This window comes from Rattus norvegicus, chromosome 9 (genome assembly GCF_036323735.1).
Source record: "Rattus norvegicus strain BN/NHsdMcwi chromosome 9, GRCr8, whole genome shotgun sequence".
In the NCBI taxonomy this organism is placed as follows: Eukaryota; Metazoa; Chordata; class Mammalia; order Rodentia; family Muridae; genus Rattus; species Rattus norvegicus.
This window is the reverse complement of record NC_086027.1, coordinates 8,628,427-8,652,838: the sequence shown is the minus strand read 5'-3', so window position 1 is coordinate 8,652,838 and position 24,412 is coordinate 8,628,427.

Below are 24,412 nucleotides of genomic sequence, written 5' to 3'. Positions count from 1 at the left end.
TCATTTTCATTAAATTCTAAGAAGTCGTTAATTTCTTTCTTTATTTCTTCCTTTACTACGTTATCACTGAGTAGAGCATTGTTCAACTTCCATGTATATGTGTGTATTCTTTCCTTATTGTTATTGAAGAAAAGCTTCAGCCTATGGTAGTCTGATAGGACACATGGGATTAGTTCTATCTTTTGTATCTGTTGAGGCCTATTTTATGACCGATTATATGGTCAATTTTTGAGAAAGTACCATGAGGTGGTGAGAAGAAGGTATATCCTTTTGTTTTAGGATAGAACGTTCTATTAATATCTGTTAAATCCATTAGGTTCATTGCTTCTCTTAGTCCGTATACATCTCTGCTTAATTTCTGTTTCCATGATCTGTCCGTTGATGAGAGTGTGGTGTTGAAATCTCCTACTATTATTGTGTGAGGTGCAATGTGTGCTTTGAGCTTTAGTAAGGTTTCTTTAATGGATGTAGTTGCCCTTGTATATGGAGCATATACACTTAGGATTGAGAGTTCATCTTGGTGGGATTTTTCCTTTGATGCATGTAAAGTGTCCTTCCTTATCTTTTCTAATGAATTTTGTTGAAAATCTATTTTATTCGATATTAAAATGGCTACTCCAGCTTTCTTCTTCAGACCATTTGCTCGGAAAGTTGTTTTCCAGCCTTTCACACTAAGGTAGGATTTGTAGAAAGATATTGTGTAAATTCGGTTTTGTCATGGAATATCTTGGTTTCTCCATCTATGTTAATTGAGAGTTTTGCTGGATACAGTAATGTGATCTGGCATTTGTGTTCTCTTAGGGTCTGTATGACATCTGTCCAGGATCTTCTGGTTTTCATAGTCTCTGGTAGAAGTCTGGTGTATTTCTGATAGGTCTGCCTTTATATGTTACTTGACCTTTGTCCCTTACTGCTTTTAATATTCTTTGTTTGTTTTGTGCATTTGGAGTTTTGACTATTATGTGATGGAGGAGTTGCTTTTCTGGTCCAATCTATTTGGAGTTCTGTAGGCTTCTTGTGTGTTTATGGGCAATTCTTTCTTTAGGTTAGTGTAGTTTTCTTCTATGATTTTGTTTAATATATTTCCTGATCCTTTGAGTTAGGAGTCTTCACTCTCCTCTATACCTATTATCTTTAGGTTTGATCTTTTCATTGTGTCCTGGATTTCCTGTATGTTTTGGGCCAGTATCTTTTTCTATTTCACATTATCTTTGACAGTTGTGTTGATGATTTCTATGGAATCTTCTTCTCCTGAGATTCTCTTTTCTCTCTCTTGTATTCTGTTGGTGATGCTTGTATCTATAGCTCCTTGTTGCTTCCTTTGGTTTTCTATATCCAGGGTTGTCTCTCTTTGTGCTTTCTTTATTGCCTCTCTTTCCATTTTTAATTCTTTCACCCGTTTGATTGTGTTTTCATATAATTCTTTCAGGGATTTTTGCATTTCCTCTCCATAGGCTTCTGCTTGTTTATTTGAGTTTTCCTGCATTTCTCTAAGGGAGTTCTTTATGTCTTTCTTGAAGTCCTCCATCATCACGATCAAATGTGATTTTAAATCTAGATCTTGCTTTTCTGGTGTGTTTTGATATTCAGTGTTTGCTTTGGTGGGAGAATTGGGCTCCAATGTTGCCATGTAGTCTCGGTTTCTGTTGCTTGGGTTCCTTCACTTGCCTCTCATCATAAGGTTGTCTCTGGTGTCACCTTTTTCTGCTATTTCCGACAGTGGTTAGTGCCCCAATTTTCCTGTTCCCAGAGTCCCTTTACAGTTTACTTTTGGGCCAGGGATGTGGGCAAGAGTGGCCAGTACTGATGGTCTCTCCTGCCCTGTAATCTCAGGAATGCCCACCTGTCTGGGTGGTGAGCTCTCTCTCCTACATGGTTTGGGAGCAGGTTCTTATGGACTGAGATCAGTGAGATTTGTGCCCCAGCTAGAAACCAGAAGTGCTTGGTCCCGGAGGAATTTTGCCTGTGTGAGTTGAGTCCACCATGAAGGTCACTTGGAGCAGAAAAGTTGGTCTTACCTCTGGTCTCAGGCCTGGAGTCACTTCTCAGCTGGGTTTCAGCTCTTAGTGAGGGTAACAACCAGAAAGGCCTGCCCCGCCTTCGCTTGGGACCCTGTGCACAGGGGGCCCTGATGGCACTAGGCATTTTCCTCTAGAGTCAGAAATGTGTGTAGAGAGTAGTCTCCTCTGGCTTTCCAGGTGTGAAGGTCTAGCTCTCCCTCCCACGGGATTTGGCTTCAGGGAACTGTTTGAAGAGGTCTCTTCATATCTAGAGGTGTCTGGACCGCAGCATTAAGTGCCCCTATCTTCCTGTTCCCAGAGGCTCTATACAGTTTCCTCTTGGGCCAGGGATATGGGCAGGGGTGGGCAGTACTGGAGGTCTCTCCTGCCCTTCAGTCTCAGGAGTGCCCACCTGTCTTGGCCTTGAGCTTTCTCTCCCACGGGGTTTGGGAGCAGGAAGCCAGAAACGCTCATTTTTGATGCCAGGTCTTGGGAACAGGAATGTTGAGTGAGATTTATTTCTTTTCTAGCCTGGAATATCAGATATTGTCTCCCCTTGGGTATCTTCTTCAGGTATGTTACCTCCTTTAGGCAGAGCTGTTCCTTCTCTGCAGATACTTGCTATCCCATTCAGTCTAGTTCTCTGAGCAAGGCATCAGTTGCCAAATATCATCTGGGGCAGCTATAAGTAAGTCATCAATATACTTCAATTGTATTATATGGAGGAAATCTTGGCTTTACTGGCACAATATTCATGCAATCGCCTCATCAAAGATTGTAGACAAGTTCTTGAATTCTTATAGTATCCTAGTACAAAATATCTGACTTTTGAATCTGCAGTCTGGGTCATTCAATTCAAAAGTAAACAAAGGCTGAGTAGCTGAGGGTAGTGGCAAACTACAGAAGGAGTCCTTAAGGTTCAATATTGTATAGACTTCTTCAGAAGGCACACTGCTCTCTCTTTTAATTCTCAAGGCATAAATTCCTACTGTCTGAGATAGGCTAGCTATCTTATCCCAGGCTTTGATCTAATGTTTAATAATCAAATGCCTTAATATTTTAATATCTATAATTAAATCCCCCTCTGCTTCTAATCTGTCATACCGGGAATCAATCTCGGAATTCCTATGGAGATCATGTTGGAAGAACGTGACTATATTCTGGCAAGACTTTTTCAAATCTTCCATACAGCATTTTTTTTCATTCAATTTCCCTAGCTTCTGTGGAGCTTATTATCTCTGCATACTTAAGAAAATTTAAACAATTACCACTATTCTCCCTTCTACCTTTAAAAGCAATTAAACCAAACTTTAGAATTTCTATCTTTTGATTACCTGCTTGTAGAAACAGGTACCCTTTACTGACTGGCTTTCTGCTTCAGAGCAGCCATCCTATCTCTTTTCACAGCAGGAAATCCCATAATCTGTGAGCTGAGCCTGTGCTCCTTTGTCAAGTTTCCTTCAGGCTGGAGCCAGGTGACTCTGCTCTGCTTGCTGAGAAGTCAATATTCCCTTTTTCTAAACTTATATTGCTGTGTATATGTGATCAATCTGAGAATTTCTAAATTAATAGTGGATTCTCATCAGGCATGTTCAATTTCAACTTGCCTTTTTGCACAATTGCTGGCACTATTATCTACCTCCTGGAAAACTATTCCCTTATCACTACCCTTAGCTCTGCCCTAAACTTTATTGGCTAGTCCCATCTAGCTCCTGCTAAATCCCCTTGACTACCAACCTGGAGGAGTGGCCTGTGTGGCCACTTCATTTTGAGATCTCACCTGGCTCTTAAATCTTTCTCCATCAGAAACATGGAAAAACTCTCATCTCCTCCAATGAGTCTCCTTTTTCCTCCCAGGACATGGAAGTTCTATCTGTACCTTCATCCAGCAATTGTCCCATGGCTTCCTTTACTGAAAGATAAAGAAACAATTAGAGGAACATTTCTTTACATCAGAACTTTCCCTTCATGTCTTATCTCATTGATTGGTGGAGAGTCAATTGCTCTTCAAAAAACAAAAACAAAACAAAATTAAACAAAATACACTCTACTCTCAAATCAAGGGGCATCCTAGCCTTTCCGAACAAATGTAGCAAATGGAAGGATCAAAAATTGCTGAAGAAAGACACCAGACTCTGGTAGTATACAAAAAAGGGGGCTTTTTTTTCTGAAGAAATGTCTAGCATTCAGAAATGGCCACCATTCTCCACAATGGCAACGACAGATAAAGGCACTCAGGCCCTCTTATAGGGAGATGGGATAATTCTATAGAAGGATTAGGTAATCTAAAATTTAATTGATGGGCACTAGTGCTCACAAGTGATCAGTAGTCTACATTCCTCTGTGATGGACATTCAATCACATGTTGTCAGTGATCTGCATCCCTTTGTTACAAAAGTTTAACCATGTGATGAATTAGGGATGCCCAATGCAAATGGTTCATTTTGAGATATGATATTTCCCCATTGTTTTGGCTATTCCCAGGTTGTTCTTTGGAAGATGGTTTTGTGATCTTCTTCTGTATGGTATGTTCTGTTCCTAGAGCTGCTGTCTTATGATCTAGATTCTGGAGCTTATGATTTATTCCTAAGAGTAGTGCTTATGGCCTTTATGAAGATCAGGCCTAGTTCTCAAAATGGGGACAAATAGGACCTATAAAAGGAGACAAATGGGGTTTATATTGTCCTTTCACACACACACACACACACACACACACACACACACACACACACACTTATTTTTATATATGTATATACAAATATAAAAAGCAGTGATAAAAGGACATTAATTTAAAAAGGTAAACTATAATGGAGGAATTCTGAAAAACTGAAATAGAGTGGAAAATAATGTACTAATATCATAATCTCAAAAATAATAGAAAAGATGTCAGAAATGCAGCCTTGTTTTTATAAAGGACTAAGAGTTAAAAGAAACAGGAAAGATTTATGGCTGGTACTTTGAGTCAGTAGTGGATCCTTGGATGTTCGAAATTGTCAGGATGAGGAGAAAGGTAAAATATGTACTTTTGTGATGACTTCAGATGATTTGTAACATTTAATTGCACAAAAATAATACAAGTACAAGTAAAGAACCATTTAGTGGAGAAAGTAAAAAAGAATAAATATGCCAGATGGAAAATACAAGTTTATATGGGTAATAAAAACAGAAGAATCAACAGATATTTCCAAAAGAAAGCAAAATATCTCTTCTCCCATCTTTTGTTTAAATGCTTCTGCCGGTATGCCTATCAATGCTATAATATAAACCAATACCAGACTGTCATAATCATGAACCTCATTTGTTATTTAGACAAAACATGTCAAAGTCGGGAAGACATTTAAAGGGTTAAGGGTGATTACTGTTCTTGGAAAAGTATGCAGTTGCATCACCAGCCATCACATTTAATGGCAGGTTATTGCTCAAAGCTTTAATATTTGTGGAGCCAATGCCCTCCTCTGTTGTCTGGACATACATGAATGCATGTGGTACACACAAACTCATACAGACTCAATAAAAATCTTTCTTTTAAAAAAGGTTGACACTGGGGATGTAAAGGCGGCTCAGAGAATAAAAACATTGTTTGCTGCTCTTCCAGAGTCCCTGAGTTCAATTCTCAGCAACAACATGATGGCTCATAATCAACAAAAACAGGATCTGGTGCCTTCTTCTGGCCTGCATGCATACATGCACACAGAACAGTGTATATTTTTATATATAATAAATAAATATATGGCCCAAGAAATAATTCTGTGCTATGGCTCTCTGGACACAAATCCCACAGAGATAGAACTGGTCTTCCAGAAATGCTGACACACCCAAAGTCAAAGATGAGACCACTATCAGTGGAGTGTTACTTTTTCTCCACATCATCACCAGCATCTACTGTCAACTCAGTTTTTTAATCCTAGCCATTCTGACTGGCATGAGGTAGAATCTCATGGTTATCTTGATTTGCATTTCCATGATGACTAAAGATGTTGAATGTTTCTTTAGGTGCTACTAAGGTATGAGGGATTTCTCAGTTGAGAAACAAAACTGGTACAACCACTCTGGAAATCAGTCTGTTGATTCCTTAGAAAACTGGGCATAGTATTACATAATGACCCACCTATACCACTCCTGGGCATATACTTAAAAGATGCTCCAACATATAAAAAGGTCAAATGCTCTATGATGTTCATAGCATCCTTATTTATAGTAGCCAGAAGCTGGTAGTACCCAGATTTCCCTCAACAGAGGGATGAATACAGAAAATATGGTTCATTGACACAATGGAGTACTACTCAGCTATTAAAAACAATGTCTTCATGAAATTCACAGGCAAATGGATGGAAGTAGAAAATATCATCCTGAGTGAGGTAACACAGTCACAAAACAACATACATGACATATACTCACTGATAAGAGGATACCTAGCAAAAAGTTCAGAACACCTATGAAGCTCAAGAAGAAAGAAAATCGAAGTGTGGACCTTTCAGTCCTTCTTAGAAAGGGAAACAAAATACTCAGAAGAGGTAGAGGGTAAGAAGGACTTGGGGATAGAGAGGAAGGTGAGGGGAAAATAAGAGTAGGATCACTTATGGGAAGAGATGTTGATAAACAAAGAGTCAAGAAATTTAACAGAGGTGTATACAAGTGGGACAGAGAATAGGTGGTAGCCACCAGAAAGTTCCAGATACCAGGAAAGCAAGAGGCTCCCAAGTTCTAATGGACAGGAAATTAACTGAAATACCCAATAAATGGGAGGGAGGACTTGGAGAGACCTTATCCAGAGTTTGGGCAAGGCTACCCAGAGTTGGGGGATCTCCAAATTTTAAATCCAGAATTGCTCCTGTTTAAAGGAAAGATGAAGACAAAGTGTAGAGCAGAGACTGAAGAATAGGTCATCCAGAGATGCTCCCATCTGTGGATCCATCCTATATACAGACTCCAATCCCAGACACTACTGTGGATGCCAAGAAGTGCCTTGTGACAGGAGTCTGATATAGCTGTCTCTGGAGAGGATCTACTAAAGCATGAAAAATACAGATGTAGATGCTGGCCGCCAACCATTGGACTGAGCACAGGGACCCCAATGGGGGAGTTAGGTAAAAGATTGAAGGAGCTGAAGGAGTTTGCATGACTCCAGATGCATATATATCAGAGAATGGCCTTATCTGCTATCAATGTGAGAAGAGAGAGGCTCTGTTTTCCCCAGCATTGGGCAATGCCTTGGTGTTACAGTGGGAGTGAATGGGGGAGGAAAGCGCCCTCATAGAAGCAGGAGGGTGGATAGGATAGGGGGTTTCTGGAGGGGAAACCAGGAAAGGGGATAACATTTGAAATGTAAATAAATAAAAATGATTATTAAATTAAGAAAATAAATCTTTAAAAATAAAATAATTAAATGTGGTGATGCTAAATGATGCAAAAAACAAGAAATGAAATATGATTAGAGAACTTTTAAACAAATCAGAATGGGAATCACCTTATATCAGATTCCTAGGAAGTAGTAGATGTACTGTAAAAACTTCTGCATACACCAAACAAATAAACCAATCAATAACTCCCTGTGAATGAAAACTCCCTTCAAGTGTTCATTAAGCTGAAAAATTAAGATGTGTGCAATATCAGATAGAGGTTTTCTCTTTTGTTAATGTGCAAGGTGCTACATTACAAATATATTCGGTTTACATTTTTAGTATCTTCAACAACCAACTGTATGATTGAATAATGAGTCCAGTGTGCCAAGCTCAGGAAAACCATTCGTCTTTATCATATTATTGAATGCATCTTACTTATAATTATTTATCTAGTGTGAATTCAAAGATTACAAGTTTCTTAGCACCAGAAGTTCCATGGGTGATATGTTGAGATTTTTTTTTCTCAGTAGACAGAGGACAATGGAGGAAAAATTGTCAGGTCTTAAAACATTAAAAAGCATTAAACTGATGCTGATAATTGAATTAGGAAATGATAACAGAGAAAGGTTACTGTGATTTGGTGGTGCAGACAGTCATCATTGAAAATGTTCTAAAAGCACATATGTAACCTGCTTCTTTAGAAATTATAAAACACTCCAAATATAATAGTTAGTTAACATTCTTTATAATTCTTTATGGTAGTGGAATATTTGGGGACAATATCAGAGACATGATAGGTATTTGCTCCAAGTATCTGACATCAGTTCCTTAAACCCTTGGGATTTTATGAACCCTACCAATTCTCTCCCTTATTCTTCAATTTTCTGTTGACCATGGCTGGGTTTTCTCTGCTGAGATGAGTTTGAAACAAACCTGAAAGTAGTACCAGGATCACAAAATTACCAGAAAAAAGCAGTAATTTGAAAGGTGGTAAGTTCAGCCCAACCCTGACCTCTGGGAAGGGCTAGCCAACTGAACAAAAGATGAAAGTTGCCAACACTTGTAAACAGAGAGATTTGGAAGGATTCTGGCTTTGAGCCCATCACAGGTAGCACACATCTGCCTGTGTTCACTGATAGCTGATAGCAGCATGGAAGTTGTTTTTCTTATATTTTGTGACTTATTTCAGAAATTTCTTAGCCACTGGGAAAGGTCATGAATATTTTTAATTTTTAACAACTTTATTTGTAGAATTCTTACTATTTTTCATGATTGACATCAAGATTATACAGAAGTGTTGGGAATATGCTTGACAATTAGAGAGGCACAAACTCCTTTTTTATGAGAAAAATATTCATAAATTTGCTGTTAAATTTGTGAATAAAAAGTAAAAGAAATATTTAGCATAGACATAGCACTAGTACCTCATGTCTGTTTTACAAAAGTAGGATGAACAAAATGAAATGGATGAGTCCAAAGCATAAGCCACAGTGACTTGCAAAGAGGGAGTTTCATATTTTATTCTCAAATTCAGTAACATCCTCTTTCAGGCCTCATTTATTTTAGAGACATTAAACTTGCCTGAGGATCATTTCCTTAAATATCCAAACTGCAGAAACCCAACTGCCTGAAAGGTGCAAGCATATATTGAAAATAATTGGAAAATATAAGTTATTTTTCTTTTAAATCAGAACATAGAGATTCTTCATAAAAATTGTAGGAAAAATTTTTGTTGCAATTTATTAAAGTCATTACCCAATTGTTTTCTAAATTATCTTCTATTTTCTTCTGCTACTAACTGAGATACTCCCCACAATAGTTTATTTCCACGGATAAAGCTCATCTTAACAGTAGGTTTGACTGTAAGAGAAAACACTGTGTGAAACCAGAGACATCAAAGAAAGGGGGGAAAATAGTGAAAAATGAGTAGACCACAAGTTCTGTAAGCAAGTACTTAACAATGGCTTGACAATCAGGTAATGATGTTAATGAGGACTTCTTTTGGATGGCAAAGTGAGGGTCAACCTCATATGACAAGTGGCAAAAGGTAAGAAGAGTAAGAAATAGAAATGGATTATTATTCAGAAAAATAGAAAAAGATATAGTAAATGGAAACAGCCAGTTATTACAAGACCCTTGCAGTGTGCATGCCTTCTGGTGTACTTATGGAGTAAGGAAAAGACACCAATGCAGGGGTGCTGTTGGAAACAATTCTCTTCACTCAATGGATTTCTTAGATCATACTTACAAATCTTCGAGTGCAAAAATGTAGTCATTTTCCTCAGACATCAGAAAGCACACAGGATTTAAAAACAGGGATGTTCTCTATTGGTGTTACCTTTATCACACTTGGTCAATCTATGTAGCACTCCACAAATGTCATATGTCTTAGCATGTTACTGCTGTGAAGAGACACCATTACCAAGGCAACTCATAAAGAACATGTAATTGGGACTGGCTTACAGGTTAGAGGTTCTGACTATTATTACCAAGTCAGGGGCATGATAGTGAATGTCTGAGCAGACTTCGGAGCTGAGTGGTTCATATCTTATTCTGAAGGCAGCTAGAAGATTGGCTTCTAGGCAGTGAGGATGAGGGTCTCAAAGACCATGCCTACCATGACAGACTTCTTCCAACAAAGCCACATCTACTGCAACAAGACCATGCCTCCTAATAATGCTACGCCTCGAGCGAAACTTATTTAAACCACCATACTATGCTATACTTGTAAGCATGTGCTATCTTCAATACTGGAGTTCTTTACACATTTCATTTTTTTTTAAAAAATGATGGTTTCAGAGAAAAAGTATGATAGTTTCTTTATTATTTTTCAAAAATTTTGAATACATTAAAATTTATTTTTTTTTGAAAATGTGCTTGCTGCATCTTTTAATAATACAACCCTTCCTCAATGCAAATTTTTACATTCTTGTTTTCTTACCATGGTTGGTGCTTTCAAGGTATGTCAGTTTGGCTCTCAAAGAGCAGTTTCTTTTTGTGTTAGTTATAGACAGTGACCTCTTTGGTGAACTCCTAAATGAACTCTTTTTTTTTGCCCCGTAATTATTATTCTCTAGTTTCAAGGCTTGTCACTCCACACTATATTCTAAGCTCATGTAGCTGAAATTTTTCCCACATTTTGCTATGCTTTCATGAGTTTTTGAGATCATTGTTCTGCCTAAATTGCCTTCTCTTGGCACTCCACTTAGGTGAGTTTCACTATCAACTCAAGCCACATGATGTGTGTCAAGCCCTCTTGATGTTTCCGAGATCTATTTCCTCTCTGTTTTTCTAGGTTGGTGCCCTTATTCTCTCAAAACAGTGTCTTCACTTTATTTTTAGTGGCATTTTCATACAGTATTGGCATTGCCTGTATCCTTGCTCTTGTGAGCCTTTATTAAATAGTCAGTATCTTTGAATAGCATGATGTTAAATATCATCAGTGAATGGTTGAGTGAATGGATAAAAGCAATAGGAAGCAAACCCCAAGCCTACCTCTTGCCACAAGAAGACTTTATAGAATTTTTGTAACTATCATAGCTTATTGAAAAGTGATGTACTAAGTAAGAAGTGGAGAAATGGTTGGGCCAAATATTACTAACATTTAGGGAAGGTGCTAATGTGCATGGTGAATCTAATGTAGTGGGGTTTAAGACTGAATTGTAAAGTACAAAAGAAAGGAATTAGAATAGTATTTTGCCAGTGCTTTACAGTGGTCTTATTATACATCATAATAATAAATATCATATATTTATATTTCTACTTTATCATCTTTTGTATTGCTGTGCTTTCTCTGAGATGGCCACAGTGTTACAGAATAGTTACATAAAAGGGTAGGAGAGGGTGGGATGTGGATTGAAACAGTCAAGTCAATTTTAAACAAAGGAACATGCCCCTACAGGAAAATACTTTTACTTATCTTTTTTATTTTTCAATACAGGTCTACAGTGGAATAGCTCTCCCAACAGTGTAACCAAACTATTTAATGACTTCTCTCAGTATAGACGCCACATGCCACCTTTTAGATGAGTATTCTGCTTTTACTAATAAAATGAAAACCAGCCCAGAGGGAACAGTCTTCATTTTCTTTTCCAAAATGTAACAAAACTTCTTGTATCTTCTTCTCTCTCATAAAAGCAGCCATATGCTTATAAATTTTTATTACACAGTAAAAAGCATGCTTTAACTTCCTAGGGATCTTCTTTCAGCTTTATTCTGTTCATTTTTATTGAATATTTTTATTCATTTATATTTCAAATATTATCCCCTTTCTCAATTTCCCCTCCTGAAATCCCCTATCACATATCACCTCCCCCTGTTTTTATGAGGGTGCTCCACCAACCAACCACCCACTCCTGACTCCCTGCCCTGGCATTCCCCAAAACTGGTGTATCAAGCCTTCACAGGACCAAGGGCTTCTCCTTCCATTGATATCCTACAAAGCCATCTTCTGCTACATATGTGGCTGGAGCCACATGTCTCTCCATGTGCACTCTTTGGTCAGTAGTTTAGACCCTGGGAGCTCTGGGTGTCTGATTGTTTGATATTGTTGTTCTTACTATAGGGTTGTAAGCCCCTTAAGCTGCTTCAGTCCTTTCTCTAATTCATCCATTGGAGTGCCTGTGATCAGTCTGATGGATACCTACAAGCATCCTCATCTGTATCAGTAGGCTGTGAGCATTTGCCTCTGTAGTTGTCAGGCTCTGGCAGAGTCTCACAGAAGACAGTTGTATCAGGCTCCTGTCAGCAAGCACTCCCTGACATCTGCAATACTGTCTGGGTTTGGAATCTCTATATGGGCTAGATCCCCAGATGGGGCAGTGTTTGGATTACCTTTCCTTCAGTCTCTGCTCCATATTTTCTCTCCATATTTCCTCCCATTAGTATTTTGGTCCTCCCTCTAAGAAGAACTGAAGGATCCACACTTTGGTCTTCCTTCTTCTTGAGCTTCATGTGGTTTCTGAATTGTATCTTGGGTAATCCGAGCGATGGGGCTAATATCCCTTGTACCAGTAGTACATACCATGTGTATCCTTTTGTAACTGTGTTACCTCAGTCAGGATGATATTTTCTAGTTCCATCCATGTGCTTAAGAATTTCGAGGAGACATTACTTTTAATAGATCAATTGTACTCTATTGAGTAAATAAAGTACATTTTCTATATCCATTCCTCTGTTGAAGGACATCTGGGTTCTTTCCAGCTTCTGGCTATTATAAATAAGGCTGATATGAACATACTGGAGCATGTATCATTGCTGTATGTTGGAGCAACTTTTGGGTATATGGCCAGGAGATGTATAGCTAGGTCCTCAGGTAGTACTATGTCCAATTTTCTGAGAACCACCAGACTGATGTCCAGAGTGGTTGTACCAGCTTGCAATCCCACCAACAATGGAGAAGTGTTCCTCTTTCTTTACATCATCAGCAGCATCTGCTGTCAGCAGTTTTTGATCTTAGCCATTCTGCCTGGTATGAGGAGGAATCTCATCGTTGTTTTAACTGCATTTCTGTGGTGACTAAAGATGTTGAACATTTCCTTACGTGCTTTGCAGCCGTTTGGTATTCCTCAGATGAGAATTTTTTGATTAGCTCTGTAACCCATTTTACAATAGGGTTATTTGGTTCTCTGGAGTCTAACTTCTTGAGTTCTTTCTATATATTGGAAATTAGCCCTCCATTGGATATAGGACTGGTAAAGATCTGTTGTTTGCTGTTTTTTCCTATTGACACCCTTCACAATAGTCACAAATAATATAAGGTATCTTGATATAACTCTATCAAAGCAAGGAAAATATCTTTATGACAAGAACTTCAAGTGTCTAAAGAAAGAAATTGAGAAGATCTTTCCAGAAGATGGAAAGATCTCCCATGCTCATGGATTGGCAGGATTAATATAGTAAAAATGAATATCTTGCTAAAAACAATCTACAGATTCAATGTAGTCCCCATCAAAATTCCAAATCAATTCTTCATAGACTTAGACAAAGCAATATGAAAATTCATTTGGAATAACAACAACAACAAGAAACAAACAAACAAACAAACAAAAAAACACAGGATAGTGAAAACTATACTCAACAATAAAAGAACTTCTGGGAGAAATCACCACTCTTGACCTCAAACTACATTACAGAGCATTTGTGATAAAAACTGCATGGCTGGTAAAGAGACAGGCAGGCAAGTCAATGTAATAGAATTGAAGGATGAGAAATGGACCCAAACACCTATGGTCACTTGATCTTTGACAAAGGATCTAAACTCATTGAGTGGGAATACATAGCATTTCAAACAAATGGTGCTGGTTCAACTGGTGGTCAGCGTGTAGAAGAATGAAAATTAATCCATTCTTATCTCCATGTACAAGCTGCAGTCCAAGTGGATCAAGGATCTCCACATAAAATCAGATATACTGAAACTAATAGAAGAGAAAGTGGAGAAAAGCCTGGAGCACATGGGCACAGGGCAAATTTTCCTGAACTGAACACCAATGGCTTTTGCACTAAGATCAACAATTGACAAATAGGACCTCATAAAATTTATGTACCCTTTTTATTATTGATTTTATACACTTAATTATTTTTATTTGTTTATGCTGTTTGCAATATAGGGCTTTCTATCCTTATTTAAGCCACAAAACCTTTTTGAACCCTAAAATTCTTGTTAGAGATTGCCAGGTGTCAATTTTACTTACAGTACCACTTCCTTAGAAAGAAGTACTACCTGATGTATGACTGTGGAAGCCAGTTGGCTTTCTGGTTGAGCTGAGGCTATAAACCTCAATGACCTTGAAGAGACGGTAGGCGTTTCACCTGACTCCCGGGAAACAAGACCCCCATCACTAGCCACAGCCCTCCATAGATTTTTATCTATCAGTCAGGTAAGGGCAATGACCCGAGCTCCTCCAAAAGTAGAGGACATGACTACAGGTCATGTAAGCTCAAGATAAATCTCCAGTATAATGAGATACCTAAAGTCCTACAGGTTTAGTCAATGAACTTTCCTTCCCAGACCAACCCTCCATGCAATAATATATTTCAGCTCAGGTCCAACCTGAGAAGAGGGGTACAGTTTTATTCATCTACCTTTTGTCATGACAGTAAATGTCTTAAAGCCATGGACTACCTTTTTTCATCAGGATCTGCTACATCATCATGGGAGCTACAGAGAAGACCTTTGTTGTCTAATGTCCTGTAGGAGGTCTCTCTGACCTCCCAGCCACAGTTGCCACCACAACCAAGCCAAACCAAACGAGCCACTGACAAGCCAAGGACTATCCCTGTGGGACCAAATGGAGCCCCCTTTCCCCCCTCGGCCCAAGGCTAGATACATCCTATGGGCGCCCATTCCGATCTTAGCTCTTCTGCCACTTCCAGTGGTGCCTGGATGCTCAAGAACCTGAGAACTAGACAGCCTGAGCTTCCTTGCAGGCCAAGGACCCCTGAGCCAGCTCTGACTGGGTCCTATGCCTCAAATTGCACTTCCCCAACCCTGAGGCAGAGCAGTGTCCTGGGGCTACTTTAAAAACTATCACCCGCTCAGCACTAACTTGGGATAAGCTCAGAAAAATTTCCTGCATCCTGCCTCTCCGAGTGTCCAAGTCCTATGGCAGAGCAGACATGGGACTAATAACCTATAACCATATCCTATTGTTGTTCATCTCACTACATCTGGGTTCCTTGTTCCACTACCAGAGTGTTAAAAGGCAGCTTGTAAACACAGCTTCACTAGCCTAAATTACTTCATTCTTAACCTATTAGCTGGTCCTTCCTCTGTTCAGCTATGCATATTCCACACTATAAGGCTTTTAAAATGCCATATTGCCCAGATTTCTATTTTTAGTCTTGAAATTGAATTCTATTTATAAAAATTTCCTTCTATCCATTTCCATCTTATCACCTTACAGAAAGTATTACATATCCAAACTATTTAGTTTTACACACAAATTGTTAAATGCCTCTCCCAAATCTTATTTACCTTGATTAATTTCTTCACTTTTTTTCTCCAGGTAGATCTAGAAATCTCCATATTACCATGTTCCCCATTTTTGTATTATTCTTACCACCCACAACACCAGTAAGGTTCTACCAATGAAGTACTTCTCACATGTAGAAATGTGCTTCCATTTGTACACTCCCATTAATGGAGGAAAGCATGGGGTCTTAACAGCCTCCCCTGGCTGCTGTGCTTTTCTAATTATATACAAATGCCAGGGTAATAGAGTAAAAGCTGGAAATCACAGGTCACCGTAACTCCCATAAGCACTTACATTTTTTCCAGTAGTCTATCTCTCCATTTAATTTTACCAAAATCCTTAGTACAGCTCTAAAATTCTACCTGATGAGCTTCTATGTTTTCTACACTTCTTTCAGTGTATCTATCAATCATAGGCTCAAACTTCCTTAATCTTTGCAAAATAAAACTGTTGCTCTATAGGAAATAAATTTATTCTGAACCAAAATCAGAGTGAGCTTATTCAGTGACAGAAATTTACTTTGTCTTGGATGATGCATTATACCATTGCAGCAGTTATATAATTTTTATAGACACAGAAAAATGCAACTCACAAATTCATGCATTTGCCAGATACTGTGAGCATCACAGTGATTTTCAGAAAATGATTAATTTCTTTATATATACATTACAATTGAAACTTAATCTATTAAGTGGTCTAATGATGACTCAGGGTAGTAATGACTGTTGATCTGCCACTTTCACAGACTTCTAGTCTTTGCACAAAATGTTCAGACACAGATGTTGCTTTCATGAGGAACATTATTTCACAGCCCATTGTTGGTCAAGTACCACATCACACTTTGTGCATACAGAAGCCAATTATTATTTTATGAGTCATAGTACTAGTAAGGATACAGGTTCCCAGAACCTGTAGTTGAATGAGCAAGAAAACAGTCTTTGAGAGAGTTAAATCAATGGAAGAAGAAGTTATTGCATCATATTAATGTTATGTGTTCTCATGATCCAATGAAAAGTTTTTCTATATTTCTGTTCTTTGTATCACATATATAACATTTATAAGTGTCATATTCTTATTGTAATTATGTCTGAGTTTCAATCAAGAAGATAGCATAATGTTGAATTTCTTTATCATAAAACCACTTTCCTTATTTATGAAGTACTGCTAGTAACAGAAAAGGAGACAAATATAAGAAAATCATAATTATGTAGATTTTTGTTCATGACAAAATTGTACTTTTTTTACTTCATTTTCAGAAAAGGAACTGGTACTATATTGCTTTTGCTGTGGTGGTGGTTTGTTTTAGTTTTGTTTTTTGTTTGTTTTGTGTGATAAAATAGTCTCATTAAATAGCTTATGGGATGAAAGCCTTATTTCATCTTACATTTCCAGGTGACAGTTATAGTTGACAGAAGTCAGGGCAGGAACCTGGAGGTAGGATTGACTTCTTGATAGTCTCCCCAACTTTTCTTGCCAATAGGAAAGACACTCACAGCCAAAGAATAAAGCAAAAAAACATATAGAAGGGGTGTTGCTTAGAGTTTTTTCATAGCTCAGTACTACCTGCCTAAAGACAGTACCTCCTAAAGGGGCTGGGTAAGTACCCCTGTACCAATTAGGTATCAAGAGAATCCACCATAGGCATACCCATAGGTCAATCCTAATCTAAGCAATTTTTAACTGAGCTTTTCTTGTCAGATCACTACAGGCTGTGTTAAGTTAATTAAAGCTACCTGACATGGTCTATTAATATCCTGTTGGAAAACTGAGTATCATTTGATAATTTTTAATCAATTATTATAAAGCAATTGTTTTAAAAACATTTTTCTATGTTTCACTTCTTCACAGAGTAACATTTTCTCTATATGTCCTAATTTTAGATTCATTTATTTTTGTTTTACGTGTATGAGTATGGTATCAGCATTCATGCATGTACATTACATGTGTGCTCATAGAGGCCAGAAGAATGCATAGAGTCTGTTACACCTACAGTTAAAGATGGTTGAAAACCATCAGGTAGATGCTAGAGACTGGATTCAGGTCTTCCTCAAAGAGAAGTAAGTACTCTTACATGAAATATCTCTCCTAGCTCTATGTATCTGATCTTTTAATATGGATTTTTTTTCTAATCTGTGTCTTTACTAGATTCCCTAGCCTAATATTTGTTCTTCCAGTGATGTTTTCTTTGTTTCTAACTCTGGCCAGTTCTGGTAAGTTCAATACAAATGCTATGGTCCTTAGAGTCTCATGAATCAGAGTCAAGATGAACAGTTGGTTGTCCTCTTTTAAGTCACCAGAAGTTAGTAGGAGTTACTCTTAGGCAAGCAGAAGTATGAATGTGCATAGGTCTTCTCAAGCATGGTGATAGCATTGACATCATCTGTTATTTTTGTCTACCAAGGACTCTACAAACTTAGAGTTTGTCTATTAAGAGTTATCATTGGGTTCTGTACTCAGCAATATTTATAAGACAGATAATCATCAGTGTAACCAAAGCAGCTATAATAGCTTGATGATTAAACCCTGGTGAAAATTTTGAATTCAAGCATTTATTTCCTGAAGTATTGGCACATAAGCTTTGGTAAAAGTACCCAACTGTATCTTTGCACTGAGGCAAAAGGGAGCTTTTGATGCTGATTTTTTAATAACATATCATATTGCCTTATTTTAGCTCCTATTTATTTACTTCTTCATCTTCCAGAAAATTCACTGTGGGAATGCCTCTACTATTATTCCCACCGCCAGCCACCACCAACACTACCACCAGCAATACTACTACTACTACTACAAATAATAATAATAATAATAATAATAATAATAATAATAATAATAACTTAAAGTTATTTGTATTGATATATAAGACATATTGTTAGCAAAGATGGTCTATAGTGTTCTTCGTCCTTTCCAATGGATATCAAATAATTATTTTACAGAAGTTAATTCATGCTTACCAAAAATGGTAGTTCTTAGATTTAGAAGAAAGAATGAGAATGTCTTTGATAAGAAAGCTGAAAGTTTCAGTCACATGTCATATAATTTTTAATTTTCATTGTAATTTTCATTAATTCAATTCATTCAGAGGATTGACGATGGTAGGTAATTAATGTTCTATACAATGATATTGATAAAATTAAATGCTTACCCATTAACCTTAGTCTTTTGATTACTAGGCAATCTAAAAGAATTTTTCACTAGGGATAAGTTTTCCTAATAATTTTCTTCCTACTGCTAAAATGGAGGTTTTTTTTTTTTTTTTTTTTTAATAAGTGAAGATTTCCATCAAGTGTTACACATGCACAATAGCATTAAGGCATATTTATATCCTTATATCAAATAAATTTTGTTAAAGTGTAACTGCCAGATTACTAATGATCTATTTGACTAAGCTAAATGTCCTTTCTGATTATACTGGGGATACATATTCAACTGTAAGTTATAAATTACTTGGGAGTAGGTGTATTGGTTAGCTTTTCAGTTATTGCTTGTAGAGAGTGGCGCAGCGAAACAAAGATGGCGCCGACATCCAGCCTTGTCGACAACTTACTGCGCATGTGCAGGCTTGTCCCCTTGCTAGGGTGGCCATACGATAATGAGATGTAGGGCGCCCTCCAGTGGTGAGCAACGGTACTGCACATGTGCGGTTTTTGCACCAGGTGTCAGTTGACCGTTAATATGCTAATGAGGGGCGGTACCATGCTAATGGGGTGATTCATTCTCCGCCAATCCCTGGAGGACAAGTAGTGGGGTGATAGTGGGGTGATCCATGCCCCACCAATCCCTGAGAGATAATTAGCATACTGTTGTGTATATAAGTCGAGCGACTTGGCCGCTCGGGGTCCCTGTTCAAGAGAGCTGTTACACTAAGAGAGCTGTAACACTAAGAAGAGCTGTAACACAGTAAAGGCTTGTTCGAAGAAGAATCCTGTTGCCTCGAGTCATTCTTGCTGGCGTGACATTGGGCGTGCGACAATTGCTGTGGCAAAAAAGTTGACAAGAAGCAACTTAAGGGACAAAGATATTATTTGGGTTTAAAGTTTAAGAAGATACAGTCCAGCATCCCAGGAAAAACAGGAGTAAGAAGCATCTACAGTCACATGAAGCAGAGAGAGAACAAGAATCAAGGCAATATTGCAAATTTTGAAGCTTTTCCCCAGTGGTTCCCTTTCTCCACAGAAACCCACCTCCTAATGGTTACACAACATTTTCAAACAGTACCACCTGCTGAAAGCAATGTATTTAAATTGAGCCAGTGAAGGACACTTTACATTCAAATTCATACAGGTGTTGCCACAGAAAATATTTTGTTGAAAGTTTTATGTGATATACATATTGCAAAAGTGGCATTATGGGCATTTTCACTGTGTTGATAAGCAAAGTTTCTTTGTGCAATAAAACTTACAAATATTCTGTTGCTAGACTTTGCTTTCTCTTTGTATATAATCTACTGAGCTTAAAAAATAAAGGCAGTAATTTGACAGGTCTGATTACATCAGGAGAGTACATTCCATACACTTCATCTGGCTTTGCTAATCTTTGAGCAAATGATCATCTTCTACTTCATTAGCATTTATTTTAAATGTCCTGGAATTTTTATAATGTATAATTGGACAGATGTGTAGTAAATAACAAATCTGAGATCTGTAATAGCATGACCAGAGTAAGTTAGAATTTCGTTATGTGTCCATAACAGCCAATAGCAAGCCTACGCTTTACACATAGCAACCAATGGGTAAATAGTAGCTGCTTTGTTTTATATTAAATGGTGTATCCTAGCTAAAGCTAAGAGTTCAGTCATTTGAGCAGATTCACTCCTAGACTTGGGGCAATAAGCACATATCCTGCCTAAAAATATCCTTGTTCATCTCACAAATAAGAATCACCAGTAAATAAAATTAATTCACATTTTGATGGCAACTTTTAGTATGTCTCCCCAGAGAAATGGTGTTCTGCTCTTACTTGAGTACAGTCATGCTTATCTTCTGCTAATTTATCTGTTAAATGAAATAAAGTAGCACGATTAAGAAATCTGCCTAGGAGTGGTTTGAATATGGCGGTACATCTTTCTTAAGAAACTAAATGTCTTATTCAGTAATTGGGTAGGATGCCAGTTTAGCTCAAATTTCCCTAAGGAAGTTCTAGAGATTGTGAGAGGAGGCCATAAGGTTAGTTTCTCAGCTATTCTTAGTACTAGAGCCATGGCAGAGATAAGTTTCCTCTGACCATTGCTAATCAAAGTAGCTAAGGTTCCCAGGCTCCTTTCCACTACCCTATTAGCTTAATTATTCTTGTACTATAGGTTTCAGTTTTAGCAGAGCTTTTTGCCTCAAATGTTACTGTTTTTAGTCAGCCTAGTTTTCACTTGTCTATCATTACAGTTATAAGTAAGTTAAAGATTTCCACCATTTGAGTTCTATCTTTATTCTCATATAGGTTTCAAAAGTGTTAGAATTTATAACAGTAAGTACAGTAACTTTATCTACTAAAGCCTTTGTTTCTTCTAAGTTGCTAATTATCCCAATTTTTCTGAACTGTGAGTAAAGAAAAAAAAAAGCAAACCTCCAAATTCCCATAGAGAGCTCCTGTTTTTATCTCCAACATTGCTCCAGATTTCTGAGATAACTGTTGTTCCTTTGGAGACAGTGCCTGCTTGAATTTCCCTTTATGCCTTTGAAATAGAAAGACCCTTTACTCCCTTTAGAAATAAGCTTCTTGCCCTTAAGGCAGAAGGATTTAAACTTCTTTCTCTGGGTACTGCTCAGATTTAACACTATGCTTCCGATTGTGGTGATTAGCATTAATTTTGGTTTTGTTGTTGATGCTGATTTGTTTGTACTTTGTACTGGAGCTGTAATCCAGTGGCTTCCACCTGCCAGGCAGTGTTGGACCACTGTGCACCATTCCTAGACCCCTTTTTACTTTATTTTGAGACAGGCTTTCAATGAGTTGCTTGGGATACACTTGAACTCATTCTGTAGGTCAGGTAGGCATGAACTTTTGATCCTTAGGCTTTAAGCCTCTCAGTAGTTAAAGGGTTTATGGACCTGGGTCTCTGGTCTTGGCTTTTTGTTTTTGTTGTTGGTGTTCACGAAAGTTAGTCATCATATTTATTGATTGAACCATGATGATAAAGGGTTTTTTCCAAGTTCTTCAGGAAATATACAAGTTAAGAATCAGGTGACATGGGGTTTGGGGATTTATCTCAGTGGTAGAGTGCTTGCCTAGCAAGTGCAAGGCCCTGGGATCGGTCCCCAGCTCCAAAAAAAAAAAAAATAAGAATCAGGTGACTTCTTTTCGTCTAACTTCATATTGCTGTTCTCTAGCCTCATTTACAACTCAGTGAACTATTTTTTAGTATCACAACGTAGAAACTATTTATGAAATTTCATCAAACATTCTTCGTACTAGCATCTATTTCACTAACATCCTCAAAAGAGGCCTTTACGAAGTGACAAAGTTAAACTTGTCCTTTCCTTTACTTCCTAAAGTCACCAAATTTTGAAATCTCTGAGCAACAGAATGATCTAAAGTTATTTAAATAAAAAAGAAAACCCTATATGGATCTGGACATCTCAGAATAAAAAATTTTAGGCCTGCTTTGTCTAGGGAGTATAGACAATGGTAGGATTGTCATTGCCTCTAGGTGACATCCAACAGAGGCCATAGTAATCTTTTCCTTTGGTATATATGATTTTGTTGTTAGTAGAGTGGAAGGGGAGGATAATTTAAAAAAATTACAGCTGAGTCTTTTCTTGTAAAGGAGACAGGAACAAGGAATGGATAAAAGAAGAGAAGCAAGAAGTCATATGCCTCTGAATCCATTCATTTCAGAATGAAACAAGATTCTTTTTGAACTTTTATTAGTCCTTATTCATTTACATTTCAAATGTGATCCCCCTTCACAGTTTCCCCTCCACAACTCCCTATACCCTGTCCTCTTACCCAGCCCCTATGAGGGTGCTCTCCCACCTGTCCACCCACTTGTGCCTAAGGTGCCCTAGCATTACTCTACTGTGGGTCATAGAGCCTCCACAGGACCAAGGGGCTCCCTTCCTAGTGATGTCGGCTAACACAATCCTCTTCTACATATCTAGCTGGAATGATGGGTTCCCTCATGTATACTCTTTCAATCAGGATTCCTGATGTTAAATCCTAGAACCTGACATCTCTGACTACCTAGACTTACTTACATATCTGCAACTAACATTCAGTGGCAGAGTGATGATTTTTGAAGCCAGTTCAAAAGATAAGTAATAAAATCATTGGGAAGACAACGAAAGAGATTCACTCACTCTGACTGCCACTTTGGGGTTCTGACATGAGGTTTAGATTTAAAAGGAAGCAAGAGGCATGTATAAATAAGTAGTCTTGGTCACAGTATCATTCAACTCATTTGTCTACCCAGTTGTCTGACTTTAAGTATCTCTTGAAAGAAGTCTGATGTGTTGTTGCAATCTCTTCTTTAGAAACAAGTTTTCCCTCTCTTTACACCAGAATCTCACTTATTTTTTTCCTCCAGCATGAAATTCCTAAGAAAATTACAGTTTTGACATCCATCCTCTTAGTTATCTGATAATCATAGAAAGGACACAAATATCTGAGCTTAGAACACCTTCAGTACTGCCAGGATTGTGATATTGCTTTTAAAAATTGTCTTGATTTCTTGTCCTACTCTATTTTTTATTCTAATATTATTTCAAAACTTTGTTAACTTTCTGTAAATAAAAATTTTTACCATTGCTTAGATGAATACAAAATCAAACAAAATTAGGGTGAATTGAGCACTTACATTTGGTTTTATTGGCCAATACTTTTCAGTTTAGTGGAGAAGGGGTAGAAACATCAAACATTCTCCATTTTACCAAATATTTGCAAGAGAAATCACTGTAATTATCAAACATAAAACCAGTTGAACTACAAACTACAGAGTTTAATTTTTCTTTTTTAAATTTATGTCTCACAATTTGCTAGAGGTGGCTTTTTCTGCAAAGTGATATTTTAGCATCTGTGGTTTGAATCAGATATGTGTGATGCCTATGAGATTATCTGCATTCAAGTCTTACCCTTAAAATGGTTACTGTTTCTGTGTTCTGTGTTAGCTCACATGTGATTGTAAATGTATGAGGACTTGAGACATAAGGCTCCTTTTTTGAGTTTTCCTTGCTGAATCAATGTTTCCTTTCAAACTAGCAATGAAGTCTGTTGTGTTAAAATTTTCTATTATGCTGCCTAGACTCCAGATATGTGTAGAAGAAAGGAGAACAATATGCCACTTCAAAATCTTTGTGAACATGATTCTACAGAAATTATAAACTAAATGTAGAAAAACTGCACTTCCTAGTCAGAAGACACACAAAATCACAATTGGCTGTGGAAAGAGATCCAGAAGATGATACTGAGTTGACAAAAATAAGTTTTGGATCAAAGAGAGAATATCCAATACAACGTCTGCTCAGAACAAATCAATGGACATCAAACAAAACAGAAAGCCTCAGAAAGAAGGCCACCAGGCATCCAAGGAGACATAAGAGCCCATGATGGAATCTGGCACAGAACTGGGTGATTCTTTGTTGACAGTCAACTGTCCTTGGAATTTTACAATAGACTCACCAATGCTACTGAGACCCAAACCAGGGTCAAATTTGAATGAACATTGTCCAGGAACATGATTCATGCTAGTCTGGACTGCATGTCACAGAAATTATTAAATGATATTTTTATGCTCATTAAGAAAAATCAAGTCTTTAAGATGGATGAAGCTAAGAAGAGCAGGCTGACAGGAACCAGATGTAGATCTCTCCTGAGAGACACGGCCAGAATACAGCAAATACAGAGGCGAATGCCAGCAGCAAACCACTGAACTGAGAACAGGAGCCCCGTTGAAGGAATCAGAGAAAGGACTGGAAGAGCTGAAGAGGCTTGAGACCCCATATGTACAACAATGCCAACCAGCCAGAGCTTCCAGGGACTAAGCCACTATCCAAAGACTATACATGGACTGACCCTAAGCTCCAACCTCATAGGTAGCAATGAATAGCCTAGTAAGAGGACCAGTGGAAGGGGAAGCCCTTGGTCTTGCCAAGGTTGGACCCCCAGTGAA